This window comes from Dromiciops gliroides, chromosome 5, assembly GCF_019393635.1.
Source record: "Dromiciops gliroides isolate mDroGli1 chromosome 5, mDroGli1.pri, whole genome shotgun sequence".
Taxonomy (NCBI): domain Eukaryota; kingdom Metazoa; phylum Chordata; class Mammalia; order Microbiotheria; family Microbiotheriidae; genus Dromiciops; species Dromiciops gliroides.
Window position 1 is genome coordinate 197,952,991 of NC_057865.1, and position 22,760 is coordinate 197,975,750.

The window sequence follows — 22,760 nt, forward strand, 5'->3', positions numbered from 1 at the left end:
TTTATTCTCCCTTATCACTCAAATGGGAGAGTCGGTTGAGAAGGGTAAAGATCCGTAGTACCCAGTGAGGCAGTCAATAACATGAAATGATTATCAGATATGCCCAGGGCCTAGGTATATGTGCAATTCAGAGGCAGGAGATCCAATCCCGGGAGAATTGCAGATTCTGAAGGGGGAGACTCAACACCTAAACATAGTTGAGAAGGGTATGTTACCAAAATTTATGGCAACTATACAATTTCTCATTATGCACAGGAGCTTAAGTGCCAAGGGAGAGCTGAAGGGAATTCAATATCCTTCAGCTATAGGGGCTCCCCACTGCTTAATTTTCAGTGTGAGCACTTACTTATACTTTGAACTTGCCAAAACTACAAGTCAAGGTTTGATTTTTTTATTGTTGATTGTCTAGACTTAAGAAAGTCATAAAGAAAATGTTAATAATATAGATGAAATTTAAAAGGGTGTCCAGGCACAGTTTTTCTTTGTTTTTGAGATAGAAGCTGGTTTTTAAACATTTGATCACATATCGCTGATGGCTTCTTGGAGAACATGATTTTTGAACAGGTGTTTGATACTGGGGGAGGATTTGGTTTGTTTAGAAATACAGGTTTGTGCTGTTCTACTGGGAGCTGAGGGAGGGAGGGTAAGGGAGGTGATTTGGTCTTATATTCTAAGTGAGCAGCTTGATGTTTCCTGCTCTCCCACCTTCACCCCCAGCCACATATTGGTGAATATACAAATCCCTGGCTCTAGGGACATCATAGACTCAGAGCTGGAAAAGCCTAGGAGTCTTCAAGTTCGGCCCCTTCATTTCACAGATAAGGACACTTTGGCCCAAAGAATGGAAGAGATCACACAAGTTGCTTATAGCAAAAAGGGGGCTCCAGACTCCCAGAATCTTCAGGGTGGAAGGTATTTGGGTGGATGGAGGAGCCTCAGAAGTCATCAAGGAAGAAAGAGGGAAGTTAAATGATCTACTAGCTGTTATGACAGTTGTGTCAGGTCCAAGAGCAAGTTCTGTTCTACCACACTGCCTCCCTATGCCAAGAGGTCATATAACCCATACCTTAACAGGAACCTGTCCTTACAATATCATAGACAAGTGGCCAGGCAGCTTCCAATGGTGAAGTTCCTTTTCCACTTTCAGTCTATCTTTCCTTATGTGGAGCTCAAACTTTCCTAGAACCCTGTTCCAAACCTTTCTCTCTATACTGCAGCTAGGTGGCTTAGTGGAAAAAGGCCTGGGTCTGGGCTCAGGAAGACCTGAATTCCAACTTGACCTCAGACACATACGAATTGTGTAACCCTGGGCAAGTCACTTAACCTCTGTCTGCCTCAGTTTCCTCAACTTAAAAATGAGAATAATAATAGCACCTACTCCCAGGGTTTTTGTGAGAACTAAATGAGATGTTTGAAAAGCCCTCAGCAGAACACCTGGTACATAGTAGGTGCTTAATAAATACTTCTCTCTCTCTCTCTCTCTCTCTCTCTCTCTCTCTCTCTCTCTCTCTCTCCCCTCTCCACTTCCTCCCCCTTCTCTTTCCCTCTTCCCTCTTTCCTTCCTTCCTTCCTTCCTTCCTTCCTTCCTTCCTTCCTTCCTTCCTTCCTTCCTTCCTTCCTTCCTTCCTTCCTTCCTTCCTTCCTTCCTTCCTTCCTTCCTTCCTTCTTTCCTTCCTTCCTTCTTTCCCTCCCTTACTCCCTTCCTTCCTATAGCATGCTCTCTTTTTCTTTCTTTTTAAAAATCTTTAAGTACCTTTTCCCCTGTTACATGTAAAGATAGTTTTCAACATTTGCTTTGTATAAGATTTTGAGTTCCAAATTTTTCTCCTTCCTTTCCTTCCCTCCTCCCTCCCCAAGACAGAAAGCAATCTGATATAGGTTTATATATATGTATATATATATATATATATATATACATACATATATATATAATACACACACACATATATATATATACAATCACATTAAACATATTTCTGCATTAGTTACGTTGTGACAGAAAATTCAGAACAAAAGGAAAAACCTCAAAAAACAAAACAAAAAATAGAAATAGTATGGTTCAATCTACAAACAGATTCCAGTTATTTTTTTCTGGAAGTGGAGAGCATTTTCCATCATGAGTCCTTTGGAATTGTCTTAGATCATTGTATTGCTGAGAAGAGCTGTCTATCACAGTTGATCATCACACAATGTTGCTGTTACTGTGTACAATGTTCTCCTGGTTCTGCTCACTTCACTCAGCATCAATCCACTTAAGTCTTTCCAAGTTTTTCTGAAATCTGCCTGCTCATCATTTTTTATAGCACAATAGTATTCCATTACATTCATATACCACAACTTGTTCAGCCATTCCCCAAATGAAGGGCATCCCCTCAATTTCCAATTCTTTGCCATCACAAAGAGAGCTGCTATAAATATTTTTGTACATGTGGCTTCTTTTCCCTTGTTTATGATCTCTTAGGGATACAGACCTGGTAATGGTATTATTAGGTCAAAGGGTATGCCCTTTGGGCATAGTTCCAATGCTCTCCAGAATGGCTGGATCTGTTCACAACTCCACCAACAATTCATTAGTGTTCCAAATTTTCCACAGCTTCCCCAACCTCTCTCTCTCTCTCTCTCTCTCTCTCTCTCTCTCTCTCTCTCTCTCTCTCTCTCTCTCTCTTTTTTGGTGGGGCAATGAGGGTTAAGTGACTTGCCCAGGGTCACACACCTAGTAAGTATCAAGTGTTTGAGGCCACATTTGAACTCAGGTCCTCCTGAATCCAGAGCCAGTGCTTTATCCATCCAAGTGGTGTCAACCCCTGAATTTTCTACTAATTCTTCAGCCAGCGTACTTAAGCATTTCCAGACTCTAGTTATTGAACCATCAGGGGCAGTATTATTTGGGATAAAGGTGCAGCATTGGCCACCCAGCATGACACACACTCCCACTTTTTCTGCTAACATCATATCAAGGGCTATTCTGTTTTCCCAAGCCATTTTTGCGAGTTGCAGCCAGTTGTTCAGAAATACCCTGTACCACATCCCTACTGTAATTGATGAACCTCTGCTGGTTCCAATCTACATTTTTAGTAATGGTTACCTACTGTAGGAGAGATTCTGGCACATGGGACTCCTATGCTATGTAGGCAGATTACAGCATCCTAAAAAACAGTAAAAGCTATAGACCCTTTTTGCTCCTCTGGGTTGTGTTTCTTTCTTGATTTAGACTCAGATTTGGAGAAATGCTCAGATGCCACAGTAAAGGGGGTGGCCAGGCGCACCAACCCACAAGTCCCAGCCCATTTAGGGGGTAAGGTTGGTCTTCCATCACAATACCACCATAGGTCGAGAGCCCCTGTGTTATGTACTGTGCCACTTAGCTTCCCCCATCTCTTTTTCTTTAAAGGTACTTTTGATCAGTTGGGCAACAAGTATTCGTGAGCACCCCTCTAATGGGAGATTCCTGGTCTCCACTGGCCCAGAAAGATCCTTCCCAGGAACGTCTATGAAATCACAGGTCAATTCTACACACAGAAGAGTGCAGAGGAGTAAGCACAATAACTCCTGCGCTTGAGGAACAACCTGTCTACAACACCAGGCACTGGACGTCCCACTCAAGAACCGCCTGGATGAGTGCTCGTGGATACAGAGGCGCTTCCCCTCCCCTGTTCACTTCAGCGCAGGGCGACAAGGAAAGGGGGCAACTAGGACCCCAAGGGCCCGGGAGACAGAACCTGTGAGGCAGGCTAGGGCAGCGTCAGCCCCGCCTCCCCGAGACCAGAGCTACCCCCTTCCTAGCCTCCTCCCCTTCCCCGAGCCTCTCACGTCTCGCCACCTGACTCCATTGAAACTTTGGAGCGGGGGTCCTGCGGGCGGGCGTTTGGAGGCGCCCTGAAAGCCGAGAGAGAGCCCCGGGGGTTCGCACTCGGGAGCTGGGCAATCCAGACCAGCCTCGTCCTGTCCCGCTTCCGACTTGGCAAAGGTTGGGCAGCTCCTAGGGAGAGGAGGAGTAAGGCGACCGAGTACCGGGAGAAACCCAGCGTGCGCGGCTGAACAGCTGGCAGAGAAGCCCAGCGGCAGAGAGGGGAGTGGGGGTCACTCCAGGTAAGGACTACCAGAATCTCCCCCAACTACCAGTAGTAGTAGGGTAGACTGCGGAGGGCCTGCAACTTGGCCATCTGTTTCCTGCAGCTCTGACTTTCAAAAGTGTGTGTGTGAATGTGTGTTGGGGGTGGGGTGGGGTGCAGGGTGTATTTCATATGACAGAGAGAGGGAGGGAAAGATAAGGAGGAGGGAGAAGAGAGAGTAGGCATAGAGATAGTCGTGGCTTTTTAGTGGGTGGCTTGGTCAGATAGCCCGGAGATAGATCCCGGAGATCCCTAGGCCTGACTTGGCTTGTGACCTTGTTTAGTTGAATCCCTTTTCTGGTCTCTTAATCTTGGGAACGTCAAAAGGTTCCCTCCAGGTAAAGAGAATATACAATAATGTTGTAATTGGTATTAATTCAGTGAAACCCAAAGGCTGGGGACATGAGACAAACACTGATTAGGTGCTAGCAACTGGGGAAATTTAGGTAAGATGCAGCCATATGCCCATAACGACCTAAGAATCTAATAGAAACCAACCAGGGCAGAGGTTTTCCTTGAAGATTCCTAATGTAAAATGTTTTATGACTGGAACTGTTTCTTTTGAGTGTATGTATTTTCTTTGGCTTTCAATAAGTCAGCTTTGTACATGGAAGAAGCTTAATCAATGCTTTTTGGGTTGAACTATTACTGATGTTATCTGCCGGCAGGGTGGCTAAAACAAAAGAGAGAGATAAAAAGAGAGGAAGGAAGTAAAGAAAAAAAAAGAAAAAGGATGGAAGAAAACCATCACAGTGTCTCCTAGAACAGTGTAAGAGAGGAAACCAATAGCTACTGACTTTCCACTTCCTCTCTAGGCCCCCAGTGTGTGTATATACTATGGTCTGGCTTTGTGATTTTTTTCAGCTATTTGAGAAAGTTGAGGGGGGAACTTGGACCCCTAAAATGATGGTGCAAGTGGAACCAGTTCAGTCCTTTAGAAAGAATGGGACTTCGGATATAGTAACCTCTAATAGCGCCCATAAAAATACCTTCCAGAAGACAAGGTATTTTCCCAGCATCCTGTGGTGATAACCTAACAGTTACATCCTGGTTTTTGCGACAGTTAAGATTTCAAGAAAGGAAAATATGCTTGTGTTGAGGCTTTGTAAAAGGAATAACCTTTGTTTGTCTGTGGGTTCTGAGTTTTGGTTTGGAAACTATGCTCACTGTAGGTAAATTGCCTTTTTAGGGTGATATTGGTAGGGACCAGCAGCTACTGCCACTCCATGGAAACCCTGCCTGAATTCTTGACAATTTATTCCACTTTCCCCACTGTGTAGAATAATGGACCTCTGCTTGAAGGTCTCCCTCGTTACTTTGGAAGGGTGTTGGGAGAAACCTAGTTGAGAGGGAGGCTTTCCCTCCTAGAAAATTAGTAGGTTATTCATTGGCTCCATATCACTGTCTCTAGAACCACATTTTTTCCTTGGAATAATAAAAGTAGTTTTGTTCAGTGGTTTCTGATTCTTCATGACCCCACATGGGATGTTCTTGGCAAAGATACTGGTGTGGTTTGCCATTTCCTTCTCTGGTTCATTTTACAGAGGCAAACAGGGTTTAATGACTTGCCCAGGGGTCACATAGCTAGTAAATGTCTGAAGTCAGATTTGAACTGGGGAAGATGAGTCTTCTGACTTGAGGTCTGGCACTCTATCCACTGTGCCACCTAGCTGCCCAACAAAGTATAAAATCATTGGAGCCCTAACTACCATCTAATCCAACCCCTTCATTTTACACATAGGGAAACTGAGGTCCAGAATAAAGGGTGACTTGCCTCATCATGTAATTAATTATTCTCAGAGCCAAGCATCCTCATTCCTAGTCTTGTGCCTTTCCACTTTATCTTAACAAATTTATACATAACATTTAAAGTCTCATTGTCCAGAATGTAGAGAAGACCCACATTCTCTTTATGACCTTGCCATGACTGGCTGATGAGAGTCAGTTCAGCCCACCCTTGTTCAAGTGTGGGGAGAGTTATGGCTTGATCACAGAATGTCAGAGTTGGAAGGCCCCCCCAGAGGAGAGCTAGTCTTGCTAGCATCTTGACAATAATCTCTTCCTGTGTCCTTATATCCAACAAATGGTCATGTTGCCTTTACTTGAAGATCACAAGGAAAGGGAAACCCACTATCTCCTGAGAGAACCTAATTGTCAAGCTGAAATTTGCCTCTGTGAAGCTACTAGTTCCAACTTCTGCAGACGAGAACAGATCTAACCCATCTTCATAGGGTCCAATAGATTTAGAGTCAGAAGGAACGTTAGAAATCATCTACTAACTGCTTCATTTTCACAGATAAAGAAATAAGCCCAGAGAAGTTAATTGACTTACGCAAGATCACACAGCTAAATGTCTAAGGCAGGATTTAAACCCAAATTTTCTTGACTACAAGTCCAGTGGTCTATCCACAGTGCCACCTCCTTTCCTTGCATACAACAATTAAAAAACCTGAGGACAGCTAGCATCAAAAGCCCATAGAGAAATCTGGAGTATGGTCAACCTTTGATCATTCAGGGTTTGCTCATAGCCATCCCTTTTCTTTTTTAAATTTTTTTTTTTTTTTAGTGAGGCAATTGGGGGTAAATGACTTGCCCAGGGTCATATAGCTAGTAAGTGTGTGTTAAGTGTCTGAGGCTGGATTTGAACTCAGGTACTCCTGACTCCAGGGCCGGTGCTCTATCCACTGCACTACCTAGCTGCCCCATAGTCATCCCTTTTCATCTTGTTTTCTCTTTTGGTGCTTCTTGGTGTCTTTCTCAAGGGCAAAGAGGGTCAGGGAACATTAGCACATCAGAGAAAAGGACCACCAGGGTAATTGTTTCCTTAATTTATTCAACCTAGGACATATGTGGAAATTCAGCAGAAGTGAGTGCTTCATGTTGCTTTGCATCCAGCTCTCCACCAGTCTAACCATCTATGTAACCATGTCACATTCCCTGCACATGACACACAGATGCATCTGTGCATGTGTACACCCACATGGTTGCCATCTTTCCTCTTATGCCTACCACACTCATGCTGCCACCTCCCCCCTCATGTCAGAAATTGGCAAAAGGAAGTGAGGAAACACAGGACATTGTGACATATTAAGGACGTTTTTTGAGACACTAAAGTATTACACTACACTGATAAGGAATATAAAATATTTTATAGATTCATAGATTAATCAGAACTCTAAAAGGAGTCTAAGAGATTATAAGAACTCATATTTTTATAGGTTTTTAAGGTTTATTAAGTACATTTCTGATAAAAGACTAAAGGTAGATCATTTCAAGTATCATCTTTTTTGCAGATGAGAACACTAAAGATCAGAGAACTTCAAAGATTCACTCAAGTTTATGTGGTTATTTAATATCAATCATTCAATTAGTAAGCATTTGTTAAGCCCTTGCTATGTGCCAGGCACTGTGCTAAATGCTGGGGATACAAAAAGAGGCAAAAAAGATAGCAAAAGTGGAAGGAGTTCTAGACTTGATGGAACAGATATGGGTTCAAGTCTCACCTTGGGCATTTATTAGTTGTGTGACTGGAGGGAAGCCACTTAACTTCTTTGCTGTTCATTGTCCTCAATTCAATTCAACAAAAGTACATTAGACTTACTGTGTAAGGTACCTTGCTAGAGTCTGGGAATACAAAGACAAAAACCAAAATAGTTCTTGACCTCAGAAACCTAACATTCTACTGGTGCAATAAAACCCACGCACAGATAGTATATAATGTAATATAACACTGAGAGAATAAAGGAAGGCATCCTAGATGGAGCAGCACATGAGCTCAACTTGGAATCCTTTTCCATATTCCCCAGAGTCTCCCAAACCTGCCAGCACATTTCTGAAATTCTGCCCACTTCTCTCCCTTATGACTGCCTCAGTTGATTCTTCCATAGAGATGCTCCACTTGAGAATTGACTTCATGTTCTCAAGGAGTTGTTTTCCAATTTGGGCAGGTAATTGTTTGGCATTTCTCCAGTGCCCATAGTGCTTTCCCTTGCTCCCACTTGGAGATCACCCTCAGGTTTGGGAACTAGAAATCAAGTTCTTCATGTTGGGACCTGATTATCAGGTGTGTAGAAGCAATTTCTACCATGCTGGTTCCCTGTCGAGCACACACAGGGGTCTCAGAAGGCAAAACCCTCTTTCCTTAAGCTTCTCAGTCAAATCCTTTATCAGAGTTGCCACCTGCTTCATGTGTCGTCACTTCACCCAAGTCCTGATCTCTCCAGGAAGGATGATTGGGAATGATTTCTTTACCAGAAACTTCAAAATTTGTTCCTTTGCATGAATTTCTGGCTTCAGACACTGAAAGCAGAGCTATGAAATTTTTTCAGGACTTCTCTAGAAAAAAGGTTGTCTGGAGACTGCTCATAGCCCAGAACATTCTTTTTGATGTCTTTGTGTCTTAAGATTTCTACTTTTGCAAATGTCAGCTAATTTATCTATCCTAGACTTTCCACTTGTGTGCTTTTACCTTACTAGGCTTCTGAATTCATATTCATTAATTCCTTTAATCAATCATTCCTCAAATATTTATCCAGTGCTTATGTTGGGCAAGGCATTTTGCTGTCTGGTAGCGAAGCTTCTTTGTGGGATCTGGTCTACACTCTGTGACATCCAGGTGAGAGGTCGCTGAAGACGGATTCCAGAAATTAAACTTTGCATATTCAATTTTTCAAATGAGTCTGGGATCTCATTGATATTATTATAGTTTCCTCCAACGTTACGGATTACTCTTCCATGCCTGCTTATCCTGCCAGTCAATCCATCAACAGGCATTTAGTAAACACTTTCTATCTGCCAGGTACTGTGCTAAACACCAGGAATGCAAATAGAAACAGAAAGACAATCCCTTTCCTCTAAGGCACAGTTTATATTCTAATGAAGGAAGACATCTCATCTGTTGTTTGTCCTTCATTCTCAAAGAGGACCATGACATCGGGGTGATCATGACTTGCACTGAATTTGATTTAAGTGAGGGAGGGCTGTGCAAGGTCACCAACCTCACTCTCTCCTCCAGAGCCATCTGGGCCCAGTGGCAAGATATACATCAGGATGACTGGAGATGGCTCTGGATGCTTAAGGCAATTGGGGTTAAGTGACTTGCCCAGGGTCACACAGCTAGTAAGTGGCTGAGGTTAAAGAGGAGGGGAAAGTACTCTTCCAAGAGCCAGTAGTGAAGGTCTTGTGGAGATACATCAGCAGTGCAGCCTAGAAAGGGATGAAGAGCTCTTCCCTTAAGCTGTCCTAGGTAATCATTTAAAATAGTAAAGTACTCTTTTGATCCAGAGAACCCCACAAAATCATGCAAGTCAAGGGGTTCAAATCTCCGGGTCCACTTAAGAATATCCGTGAAACAGCCCAAGCTATCATGAGCACGCATATCTGAAAAGCTACCAAGTATTTGGAAGATGTCACATTGAAGAAACAATGTGTTCCCTTCCGTTCATACAATGGTGGAGTCGGCAGGTGTGCCCAGGCTAAGCAGTGGGGTTGGGCGCAGGGTTGTTGGCCCAAAAAGAGTGCTGAGTTCTTGCTGCATATGCTTAAAAATGCAGAAAGTAACACTGAACTGAAGGGTTTGGATGTGGATTCTCTTGTCATTGAGCTTATCCAGGTTAACAAGGCCCCCAAAATGTGATGGCATACTTACATGGTCGAATCAACCCATACATGAGTTCCCCTTGCCATATTGAGATGATACTGTCTGAAAAGGAACAAATTGTCCCTAAACCAGAAGAGGAGGTTGCTCAAAAGAGACATCCCAAAATAAACTGAAGAAATAGAAGCTTATGGCACAGGAGTAAATGTGATGTTAATATGCAAATAAAAGCAAAATTAAAAAAAAAAAAAAGGAAAGGGATGAAGACATCTTTGGCCTGGGCATCCTCCTTAAATTAGAGGTTCTAAGAGGAACCAGCCAATTAGAAGGTAAATTTTCAAGAGCCAATGTACTTTTTTTTTTTTGGTGAGGCAATTGGGGTTAAGTGACTTGCCCAGGGTCACACAGCTAGGAAGTGTTAAGTGTCTAAGGCCAGATTTGAACTCAGGTCCTCCTGACTCCAGGGCCGGTGCTCTATCCACTGCACCACCTAGCTGCCCCCAATATACTTCTAATGTGAGAGGTAGTGCAAGAATAGAGTGAGCTTATGGGGTATGACACGTGTCCATATCCCCCCATAAGTTTTCCCCTGGGGGTCTATTCAATGCTGGGTAGGCCTTCCCTGCTTTCTTTTGGCACTGTGAGAACATCATTGGAGCACTCTTGCTGTTCACCTGGAGTTCCTATGGCATAATTTGCTTAGACCATCTCCAATTGATGGGAACCTACTTTGTTTCCAGGTCATTGCTAAAAAAAAAGGCTGCTATCAATATTTTTGTGAATGAGTGTCTCTTCCCTCTCTTATCTCCTGGTTGTGGGCCTTACTAGGTCAAAGTGCATGTGACTTTTAGGGGCAGGATCCAAAATTGCTTTACAGAATGACTGGACCAATTCAAAGTTGTTGCTGTAACAACATCAACGTGCCTGTCTTTCCACAGCCCCTCCACCAAAACATTTTCTGGTTTTGTTATCTTTATCAATCAGGTGTGAGGTTAAAACCTAAAATTAATATGGCTGTTGATCATTTGGGTTTCTTCCATTGAGAACTGCCGGCTCATATCCTGTTACTATCTGTTGGAGAATGACTGCCATTCTTGTGTATATGTGTATGTATGTGCATGTGCATGTGCATGTGCATGTGCATGTGTATATGTATATGTATACACACATATATGAGTCAGTTCTTATAGATCTTATATATCAGACCTTTATTAGAGAAACTTGCTGCAATTATTTTTCTAGGTTCACAGCTGTTGATGTTTTCTTTGTCACATTCTTTTTATAAAATTAAAGTCCTAGATGTTTCACATGCTTTTGATATCTTCCCCTCATTCAGATAACTTGTGTATTGATCCCTCAGTGCCATCACAATTGTGCTTTCTCCAGCATGGATAGTTTCTACATCTTCTTGATTTTATGCATTGCTCTCTTTGTTCTTACAAGTACCATTTCTGAGGCTCTAATAAGCACAGGCAGGACTGTGGTGTTAGGGTATGATTGCAGTGACTTCATTGTCCTTAACAGTGAAAACAGTTTATCTTCTATTTGTTGTTCTATTTTGTCCTCTGGGTTTAGTTGCCTCTCTCCAAGCTTTCTTTAAACTAGTTTCACCCTTTGATGCTTCTCTTTGCTTTATGAGATGATCATTCTCATAGTCATTCATTATTCTTCTTTGCAAAATTTTATAAATGACTTTATATTTCAAATTGGTGATGCCTTTGGCCAACATCTTTCTCCATTTAACAGGTAAAAAGTTTGCTTACTGAAGTGCTTCCTGGGCACGTTTGCTCTTCTTGTAGCCACAATGTTTAAATTTTTTGTATAAAAATTTTATGATTATTGATGATGCCATTTCTAAGATCCTTTTCCCATTTCTCATTGCAAATTATTTATTTATAGTTGTTTCAATTGTATGCCATATTTTTTGTATTCTTTTTTCTTGATTTCGTAGTATGTGGTTTAAATTACCCAAACCCCAAATTATATATCTGAGGTATCCTCATTCCCATTTGAAATTGAATAGGACCCACAGGACAGGGAGTTGGTAGAAGGGATGGACATCAGTGACTTCCATGAGAATGTCATAGAAAGAATTAGTCACTCTCTAAGACTATAGACTCAATATCTCTGCTTTGTTGCCTTCACAAGAGGTGAGAAGAACCAGGTTTAAGACTCATCCTGGAGGTGTTCAGAGCTCTATTTGCTCTCTTCCTTTCCTCCATGTAGTCTCAGCCTCACCAAGTGTGCATGTTTCTAGTTATCTAGCTTCATGCCCTCTCCACCCGCTAATTCTGCCCTCGTGACTCTCTTTGGAGTAGCATTTGGGAAAGAGCCAGTAATGTGGGGTAGTAAGAACAATGGACCAATTATTACTTCTAACAGGAAGTCAATCTCCTATTACCTGGGCCATTGGCTTATTTTTCTTTTATTTACTTTTGAGATTACACATCACTGACCTTGGAGATTTCCAACCCTCAGAGACCTCAATGATAAGTGCATAAAGTCTTGTTTTAATTGCTAAGGCAGGCTAGAGCACTCCCATTGTCCCAGAAGTAGAAATGAGCTCAGGATAAGATATACAAGTACTTTCCTCAGTCCCATCGAATCCAAATATTGAACTTCTGGGATCTTTCCCACTCGGCCAACAAGATACTCATTCTTATCTCGCATATCATAAACATTGTTACCTTTATCTATTTGGGGAGTTAGTAAGCAGTTTATGCGTTTTCTAATTTTTTTATCAGTATCTGTCAGATTATAGCTCACAGAGGTCAGAGATAGTTTATTTGTTGATTAATAAATAAATATTTATTGAGCCCTTATGCTTCAAGGGCTATGGAGATTACAAAGACTGGGGAAGAGAAGATATAATCCTTATCCTGGAAGACTTTAAAATTTTGTTTTTGCGTTTGTTTTTAATGGAAGAAATAAGGCACACAAATGAAAAGATAATATAAGGGAGCAGGTACTAACTACCAGGTGCAGCAAATGATGCCCAGAGGAGAGAGAAATGACTAAAAGGAGACAAAAGACTCACAAGAATATTGGGCATGAGCTGAACTGTCAAACATAGCTCAGTTCTGAAGAGACAGAAAGAACCCCAGAAGTGTATGAAGTGCTTTCTTTCCTCTTCTTCATCTGTTGAATTCTTCCCCATCCTTTAAAACTCAAAGGGGGCTTTCCCTGATACCTAGTTAATAATTTTTAAAACCTTCTCATCGATTGTTTATTATAATTATCTGCATATGTGTCTTAATCTCCTGTAAGTTTCATACAAAGCCCTTTATCTAAACTTTAAAAGTCACCAAAGTGACTGCAACCATTCTCAACACAAATAAGAGGTTAAAGAAATGTTTGATGAATTGAATCAAGAAGGTAACGTGAACAAAGATATGGAAGCTGGTTTTCATCAACTACATTTATAGACCCTCTCCACCCCTTGCAGTGAGCAATGATATGGTTAATAAATCACTTTTATAGTTTTCTAAGGTGTACAGTTTTTTTTTCTATACAGAAGCCCCATTTCACAGATGAAGAAACAGAGATTCAGAAAAGTTACATGAATTGCCCAAAGTCACACAGCTAGTGTGTACCGCCACTTGAGATTTGGAGCCAGGCCGACCAGTCTGGCTGTTGGGGAGAGTTCAGGAGGGGAAGTCTGTTTCTATGTAACTTAACTCTATAAGGTCCTCAGATTCCCACACAGATAGGTATTTTTATTTGGTTGGTTTTTTTTTTTTTATTTGACTTGGAGACCCAATTTTGCCAATAGGACATTATTGCTTCTTAAAAAAAAACAAAACAAAATAACACAACTCCCCCCCCCCAAACACACACACACACACACACACACACACACACACGAAGAAAAATTCCATCAAAAGCACAAAAGTTATAAAGCCTTTTATATTTTTCAATTCACTTTTACAACTTAAGGGGTGATTTAAAAAAACCATTGTGTTCCTTTATCTATGTAAAGAATCCATCATGTGGCTTAAAAAAAAAATCAGAGTTCTGTTTCATTTTGAATTTCTTGAGTTGCTGATTGCTGATCTTTGCCATGCCGTGCGATAACTCAACAAAGCCTGCCAGGTCCCAAGGGAACCTGGAGTCATTATGTTAACTCTTATCATATGCTATTAAAAATATGGAGGGCAGCTAAGTGGCACAGTAGATAGAGCACTGGCCCTGGAGTCAGGAGTACCTGAGTTCAAATTTGACCTCAGACACTTGACACTTACTAGCTGTGTGACCCTGGGCAAGTCACTTAACTCCAATTGCCTTACCAAAAAAAAAATTAAAATTAAAAAAATATTAGAGAGACATACACACATATACTCACATATATGTTTACTTTTATAAAGGGGAACTGAATATATATACACACATATATATTTTATGCATGAGAAAAATGTATGTATATATAGACATATGTTTATATACAATATGTGTTTATATATGTATGTATATATAGATAGATAGATTTTCTTATGTATAAAAGAAGTAGACAAAAAACTGAGATGAAAAGGTCAAGAAGTGAGATAGAAAATTTTTTTTAAAATGTGTCTAAAAGAATAAGAATTAACTTTGCTATCCAAAAGACTAAGTTCTGGACAAGCTGCCCCAGAGTTTTGAGTGAAATTTTACCAAAATGTTGAGTCGGATTTATTAACATCTAGGAAATCCTGTGATCTGAATCATTCTGACTCAACATTTTAAAACTGTAAAAAGCAACCAGTGAGACTCTTTGTAGGGGATTTCCGCTTAAAAACAGAACACTGTGACAAATGCTGGAATGTTCCCCTATCTTACCCCACCTCCTGCCCTCATGCCCAACAAATAGGCAATACCTTCAGGTTATTTATTAAAAGAATAACTACCACATGTTGTTGGAGGTAACCCAGAATATCCCTCTCTCCACCCCTCCAAGGTACAGAGATGGGCTCAGGGAGTGCCCAGAAGCAGAGGGTGCAGAAACCTTGGCCATTCTGTCTCCAAGAAGGACACAGGCAGGAGTCTCTCCTTGGACAAATGGGAAGGAAGACCAGGCTTATGTAGGTGATACTAGATGCATCCTTCTCAGGAGCATCTAAGAGATAAGTGTTTAAGAGAAGCTCTTTGATGAAGGTAAATCTTAATGAAGAAATGCCTTAAATAGCAAGAAGGGGTCTGGGGTCATATTATTGGTAGTGTTACTGCTGCTGGGTCCTGGGAGCAAAATTGCTACTTTTGGAGCTAAAAGTGGGATTGAGAGCCTATAATAAGAGTACCTTCCCCATCAGGTGGAACATGCCCGTGAGTGACTTTAGCTAGATCAGGAGAGAGAGAGAGAGAGAGAGAGAGAGAGAGAGAGAGAGAGAGAGAGAGAGAGAGAGAGAGAGAGCGCGAGCAAGAGCGCACAGGATAACTCAGAAGGCCCACAAGCTTGGAAATTGTCCAAGAGTTCTAGCCTTTGTACTGCCTGAACAGATCTGGGATCAGCATCCTCTTCATTCCTTTATGGGGCATTTGGACCAGGATTTATCCTCCTGTAGGTGGAAGATAAGTAAGACTGCCCCTAGGGGTCAGCTGCTAGTGAAGGGGAGGGGAGATGTACATTCCCTTTATTTCCGTGGGTAAAGTCATCTGACTCTTACCACAGATATTATTATCAGGCCGGGAGAGATCAAGAGAGACCAGTTGTTCAGATCTCTGTTGTCATGCTGTCCTAGCCAGGGTTTAGGTCCTGGCTTTTGTTTCACATCTGTTCTTGGCTTGGGGTGAAATTATGTCTTAAAAGATAAAGATCTCAGCAGAATGAGGCTCTTCTCTCTGAAATTATTTGTGGTGGAGGAGAGTGAAGGGGGTAGGTAGGGGTGAAGCATGCTCATGTGCTGGGCACCTTCAGGCACCTTCAGGCACCTTCAAGCACATAACTTTGTGCTTTCTTTTGGTTACCCAACAGAACTTTTCTAGAAGACATACTTCCACTTTTGTTCATTTCCTTTAATAAATCATCAAAAAGGGATCAGTTACTCAATGTAGTAGAGACTTTCTTTTATGACATTTCTTGGAAAGTAGTCATCATAAGATGTTGCAGCCACCACTACTTCCCTACATTGTTGTTGTTGTTATTTTTGTCACCTACAATTTAGATTCATAAGAAATAATGTGTATATAACCATAAAGCTATGGTAGAATACTAATGTTAAAAAGGATGGATTTTTGTGTAGGAAGAACAGCTTGGGATTGTTAAAAATGCCACATAAATTCTTAAATGTGATCCAGAAAGATCTTTCTTATTTTCAATCCTGAGCTTAGTTCATAATTCATTTGCAATGTCTATTTAAGATTTGGGGACTCATGGACTAACTCGGTCTATCCAACCACATGTCATAATCCGGGTGACAGCCATTCTTTATTTCCTTGTTTGCTACATGAAGGAGATTACTGTTTTGGCCTTTTTGATCATTGTTCTATTTGGTACTTTTTTAGATCTTTGCTGGGATGTTTCTGTTTGAACCACTTCCACTTCCTCATGTAGCTTATACTTAGGTGTGATCATCTAAATATTGTGATTCTGCTGTTGTGGTTCCATCAATAATTAGAATATCTCACTGAAAGAACGAGACTAAACCTATTTCATTTTGGTTTGTTTGTTGTCTTCCTTTCCAGTTTCGTCTACAAAGTTTCATCTGCAAGTTTTTGAGATGAGTAGCTTAGTGGGGTCTAATGTTAAATTTTCTACAGGATTATTTCTTCTCTACTGCTTTTTACTATTTTTGTAAAGTAACACTGCTCAAAATCTTCCATCATTCTTCTCCATAACATTTTGCAAATGAATTTGTAATATGAGCTAATGTTTCCCTTGGTTGTCATGTCCCACTGCTTGGTAAGAACAAATGTTTGCTACTGAAGGGATTTCCAAGTTTTTGTGACTTCCTTGTTTCAGTGACTATTTTACCTTGGTTAATCTCTAAGGAATAGTAATAATCAGAGTCAATTTCTAAACTTTTATCTATTTTTCACTTTACAGTTTGGCCAGTTTTCAACTATCATAATTACATGAAGCAATTTCTCATTGTTACCCATTCTTCTGATTTAGTGTCAATTTTGATCTTAGAACTGATAGTCAATGGTATGACCATACACGGATTGCTACGTCTAAAATGGTTCTCACCTGTTAAGATATAGTCTAGGGGCAGCTAGGTGGTACAGTGGATAAAGCACCAGCCCTGGATTCAGGAGGACCTGAGTTCAAATCCAGCCTTAGACACTTGACACTTACTAGCTGTGTGGCCCTGGGCAAGTCACTTAACCCTCATTGCCCCATAGAAACAAACAAAAAAGATACAGTCTATTTAATTTTTTGTGATTTATTGTGAGCTCCCTAGTCTGTTCTTCTGTTCAGAATACCTCATTCCCTACTCTCCTCCTCATGTTTTATATTTCCCATCTACTGACTCCTTTGCTACTGCCTATAAACATACTCATGTCTGTCTTATCCATAAAAAAGTGCTGACTTCAATCCAGCCATCTCCATTAGTTATAATCATTTTTACATTTCTTTAGAAAGTTGTCTACACATCCTTTTTTTTACTGTTCTGCATGTGCAGTGGTCACACCCTGGTAAAACTGTCTCTGTAGATAGGCTAAAGAGGGTAACTGACAGGCCTCAAACCCATTGATGAGTTAGGGGATGTCTACCCCAAGCATGTGAAGACTTCACCCAGTAGAAATCCCCCAGTGGAATGGGCAGATGAGAACAATTTGTTCCAATTGCCTTGAAGGTGGCTGGAGTAGGTGCTGTGGAGTGCTCAGGGCATGGTCGGGCATTGAAGACCCCAAGCTCATCCATGCATCCTGGACCATTGACAGTCGTCTTGATTTTCGTCCTGCCACTGTACTTTGATGACTTTGGAAGAGAGAGTGAGGCCAATGACTGTGCAACTCTGCCTTACTTAAATCTAATTCATGTGCAAGTCAAGTTGTCACTGGCCCTCTTTGAAAATGAAGGACCACCACCGGCCTTCGACACTGTAGATGCCATTGTCCTCTTGGATACTCTGTCCTCTCCAGGTTTTTAGTGCATTGTTATCTCCAAGATCCCCTTCTACCTGTGTGAATGTCCATTTTCCTTTGTTAGTTCTTCATCTGGATCACAAACACTAGCCTTGGTAGGCCTCCAAGGTTCTATCCTGGACTGTCTTCTCTTTTCTCTCTATATTGCCTTGCTTAGGGATCTCATTAGTTCTCATAGGCTCAGTGATCATTTCTATGCAGATGATTCCCAGATCTTTCTGTCCAGCCCTAGTCTCTCTCTTGAATTCCAATCCTGAATCACTGACTGTCTGTTGGACATCTCAAGTACAACATGTCCCTGAGGAAGGAGACTCCACCATCCTCCAAGTCTCCTAAGTTTGCAAGTCTTCCTTGGCTCTTCACTCACACTCATCCACACTCACACAGTGGAGTGGACTCTGCTAGAGAAGGCAGGAGGGAAAGGGATCAGGTTTATATTCAGAGAGTTTTACCTTGGGAACAAGAAAGGGCCATCTTATCATTGACTAAGGGACAGCCAGGGGGCACAGTGGATAGAATACCAGGCCTGGAGTCAAGAAGACCTGAGTTCAAATCTGGCTTCAGACACTTGCTAGCTGTCTGACCCTGGACAAGTCACTTAATAACCCTGTTTGCCTCAGTTTCCTCATTTGTCAAATGAGCTGGAGAAGGAAATGGCAAACTGCTCCAGTATCTTTGCTAAGAAAACCCCAAATGGGGTTATGAAGAGTTGGATACAAACAACAAAACAGAGCTTGATGTGTTATTTTGTTAATTCTCAAGATTTAAGAAAGTGATGCAGAAAATGTTACTAGTGTAGAATAAATTTAAAAGCATATCATACATACATTTTTAAAAAGTCAGTTGTCAAGCATTTATTTACTAACATATCTTTACATAAAATCATCCTGTTTGACATGCCTTATTGAAAATTGTAATTAATCTAGACAGTTGCAAATTTGGTCATTGAATTTAGAAAGAGTTTGATTGTCCCTGGGTGTATTGTGGAAACATTTTTACTTCTTTCTGTTCTCTAGGGAGTAGAGGAGGAAGCTTTCGTGACTTGAGTTCTTAGAATTTCTTCTTAGTGTTACCATAGGGCTGCCTACACTGCTTTATAGAAGCTACCCCATTGGGATATGTTTGGGAATAAAATTGTAAAAATGATAGCTCCGCAATCCATGAAATGTTATAATTTACGAAACAGTCTCTGCAAAACAAACCCATGAATTAGATAATGCAAGTATCATTATCCCTACTTTACAGAGTAGGAAATTGAGACCCAGAGAATTGCCTCTTTGATGCTTTTGATTTGTCAAAGACTGCACAGCAGATCTTATGCTTTAAACCCAAATAATGTGCCTAGTAGTCATTGAAAGACCAGCAGATACCAGTATAGCAATGTAGTCACTAGAGATGTCACACCCAATAGGAAGCAGGCTTAAGGAGAGCAGTGTGAAGCCACATGTGGTCTTGTGTAAATTAGGGGATTTAAGGCCCTTATGTATGTGTATCTGGGCTACATGTGTTCCCTATATGTTTGTCCTTCATGCTCGATCCCTACATGTGTCTCCTTTCTCCACTAATGGTGTGTATATTCGGCAGTTACTGTATTTGTGGGAGAGTATATTTATGTGTGGGTGGGTTGGTTAGTAACTTTTCTTATTATGCTATTTCTTTATTTTTTAATTTTTTAGATGCCATAAACTGATATAACTGTTTTTACTTAATATTTTATTTTTCCTCAGTTACATGTAAAAAACAATTTTTATCATTCTTTTTTGTAAAATTTGAGGTCCAAATTCTCTGCTTCCTTCTTGTTCCCTCCCTTACCCCAATTGAGAAGGCAATATGCTACTTCTTCAAATGTTTTTGCTTTGAATAAATTTTATTCCCCAGTAGATTTGAGAAAAAAATAAATAGGTCAGGCCTTGTGAGTTATTGTTGTGAGTCAGTGCAGACACATAGAGTCCCCTTTTTTTTTGAGTCCCTTTTACTTAAAGTAACTATCCTGGTGGGGTCCCATATTTCACATGGGGATGCCCCAGATGCTACATTGGCAATACTTAAAATGAGTACTTAAAATTTAAAGTGATCAAATGTCCCATGGAAATGGTGTTTATTCTTACCTTTGGGCACATCAATCCAACTCTCTGCTAAATCCTTTATTTTTTTCTCTTTCATTATTTTTATGAGAATTTACTAAGCACTTCCTATGTTATGGCCACTGTCTTAGGCACGAGGGATAGAAGGACAAAACTAAACAGCCCTTGATCTAAAGAAGCTAACACTTTATTGGGAGAAATAGTATGAATACTCATAGATCAATACAGAAAAAATACAGTGTTTTCTGGGAGAAGGAACTAGCTACTAGAGGGTTAATGATAGGGTTCCTAGAGGAAGTTGCATTTGAGCTGAGCCAAATGTTTGAGGATTATCAATTTGGCAGCTGAGCAGAGGATAAATTGGAGACTGGAAGGATAGGAAGGATAGAGATTCCTTAGGAAATTATTGCAATGGTCCAGGTGAGAAATGTTGGGATACTAAACTAGGCTAGTGACTTCCTGAGAGGAGAGAAGGGGACAGATATGAGATATGTTGTGGAGACAGAATTAAGAAAGCTTAACAACTGATTGGCTATTTGAGCTGAGAGAGAGGGAAGAGTCCAGTGTTTTGAATATGTGTGATTAAGAGGATGGTGTCTTCAACAGAAGAAAGAAAGTTAGGGAGAGAATAAATTTCAGGGGTTAAGGATAGGTTGAGTTTGAGAAGCCTGTAGGCCAACCAACTGAATGAAAGAGAATTTTAAACTGCTAGGTGATAATATCGATACTTGTAAAGTGGGAGACTTGTTACGGAATGATCCTGAAGTCCCTTTATATGACAGCCAAGTTGAATTACTCTTTGCCCTCTATAAGCACTATTCTCTTTCAAAGTCTGGAATGTTCTCTCCCTCTTTGATGTGTTGAATTACTGCCTATCTCTTAAAATCCAAATTATATGCCACTTACTCCAGGAAGTTGACCCAGATTGCCAAAGTTGACAATAACCTTACTCCTTAGACTTTCCAAGGTAATTTGTTCTTTGTACTTGTTCCACTTCATTAATCTTATATAATTTTGTGTTATGCTCTTCTGTGTTTGTTATCTCCACTTCATGTTGTAAATTCTGTGAGGAAATTGTGTCAAATGTAAACTTTGCATTTCCTCCAGCACTTAGCATGGTACTCTGGGCAAATTAGTGTTTAATAATAGTTTTTGAATTAATAAATAAATGAATTTAATTTCTGTAACTTGTACTGTGCATGTATAGCCAAGTAGATGGATTTTTTGTGTCAGTTCCTTCTAGTGATTTGTACAACAGTAGGTGGATGTGGTTTGAAGGGGAAGAAAAGAATAACAACACTCTAAAAATATTATTTATTTACTTTTAGCATTCTTTTTTTTTTTAAAAGAAATTTGAGTTCCCAATTTTCTCCATTCCTCCATACTCTCCTACATCCACTGAGAAGGCAAGCAATATAATATCAATTATAATGTGAAGTCATGCAAAGCATATTTCCATATTTGCAATGTCACCAAAAAGCAAGAAAAATAAAGTGGGGGAAATTATACTCCTATTTGAACTTAGAGTTTATCTGTTCTCTCTCTGGAGGTGGATAGCATTTTTCATCATGAGTCCTTCAGATTTGTCTTGGATCATTGTATGGATCAGAATAGCTAAGTCTTTCGCAATTGATCAATGTTACAATATTGCTTTTACTGTTTACAATGATCTCCTGGTTCTGTTCACTTCACTATGCATCTGTTCATACGGGTATTTCCAGGTTTTTCTGAAGTCGTCCCCTTCATAATTTCTTATAGTGCATATATATTCTCATAGTATTCCATCACAATCATTTAATGTAATGGCTGGACAATCCCCATTCCCAAATTGATGGGCATCCCCTTGATTTCCAATTCTTTGCCTCCAAAAAAAAGAGATACTATAAATATTTTGTATATATGGGTCCTTTTCCTTTTCTTTTTCCTTTGATCTTTTTTGTGATACAGATTTAGTAGTGGTATTGCTGGGTCAGAGGGTGTGCACAGTTTTATAATCCTTTGGGTATAGTTCCAAATTTTTCTCCAGAATGATAGGACCAATTCACAATTCTACCAACAGTTCGTTAGTATACCCATTTTCCTACATCCCCTCCAGTGTTTGTTATTTCTAATAGGTCTGAGGTGGTACCTCAGAGTTGTTTTAATTTGCTTTTCTCTAATAATTAGTGGTTTAGAGCATTTTTATATGCCTATAGATAGCTTTGATTTTTTCTTTTAAAAACTGACCATTCTTTGACTTTGACCCTATCAATCTTATTTTTATACATTTAACTCAGTTCCCTATATATTTGAGAAAGAGGCCTTTATCAGAGAATCTTGAGAAGATTTTTGCTATTTCTTCATTGTCTATGGTACCTTTTTTTAGCAAAATATAGTTTCCCTGACTATATCTTTTAATTAGGTCTATTTTTGCTTTTGCATTGTCCCTTTTTTACTTTAGTTGAAGCAGAATAGATTCTGCTTCAGTACCTTATTTTAACTTTATATGTATATCTTTCCATTTCAAGTATGTCTTTTGTAAATATTATATTGTTGGATTCTGATTTCTAATCCATTCTGCTATCCACTTCCGTTTTATGAGTGAATTCATCCCATTCACAGTTATGATTGCTAACAGTGTATTTCCCTTCATTCTTTTTTCTTCTGTTTATGCTTCTTTTATCCTGTCCCTCTTCAAAAGTCTGTTTTGCTTTAGACCATTGCCTCCCTTAATTGGCTCTCCTTTATATCACTCCCTTTTCTCTTCCATTCCCATCTTATTTCCTTCTTGGGGATGATAGATTTCTTTACCCAAGTGAGTGTGTATATATATTCTTCTCTCTTTGAACCAATTTCAATGAGAGTGAGGTTAAAACATTGCTGCCACCTACCCAATGTCTCCTTGAATTATAACAGCTCTTTGCATGC

General features: G+C 40.2%; 1 protein-coding gene across 1 annotated transcript in view; it reads left to right on the top strand.

Annotated features, from left to right (window-relative positions):
- Positions 1 to 3,557: 3,557 nt before the first annotated feature.
- CRACR2A (calcium release activated channel regulator 2A) overlaps positions 3,558 to 22,760 on the top strand; it is a 210,163-nt gene continuing 190,960 nt past the window's right edge. The window contains exon 1 of the mRNA XM_043967976.1: positions 3,558 to 4,089. The gene's annotated coding sequence lies outside the window, so the exon portion shown is untranslated. The remainder of the gene's footprint in view (positions 4,090 to 22,760) is intronic.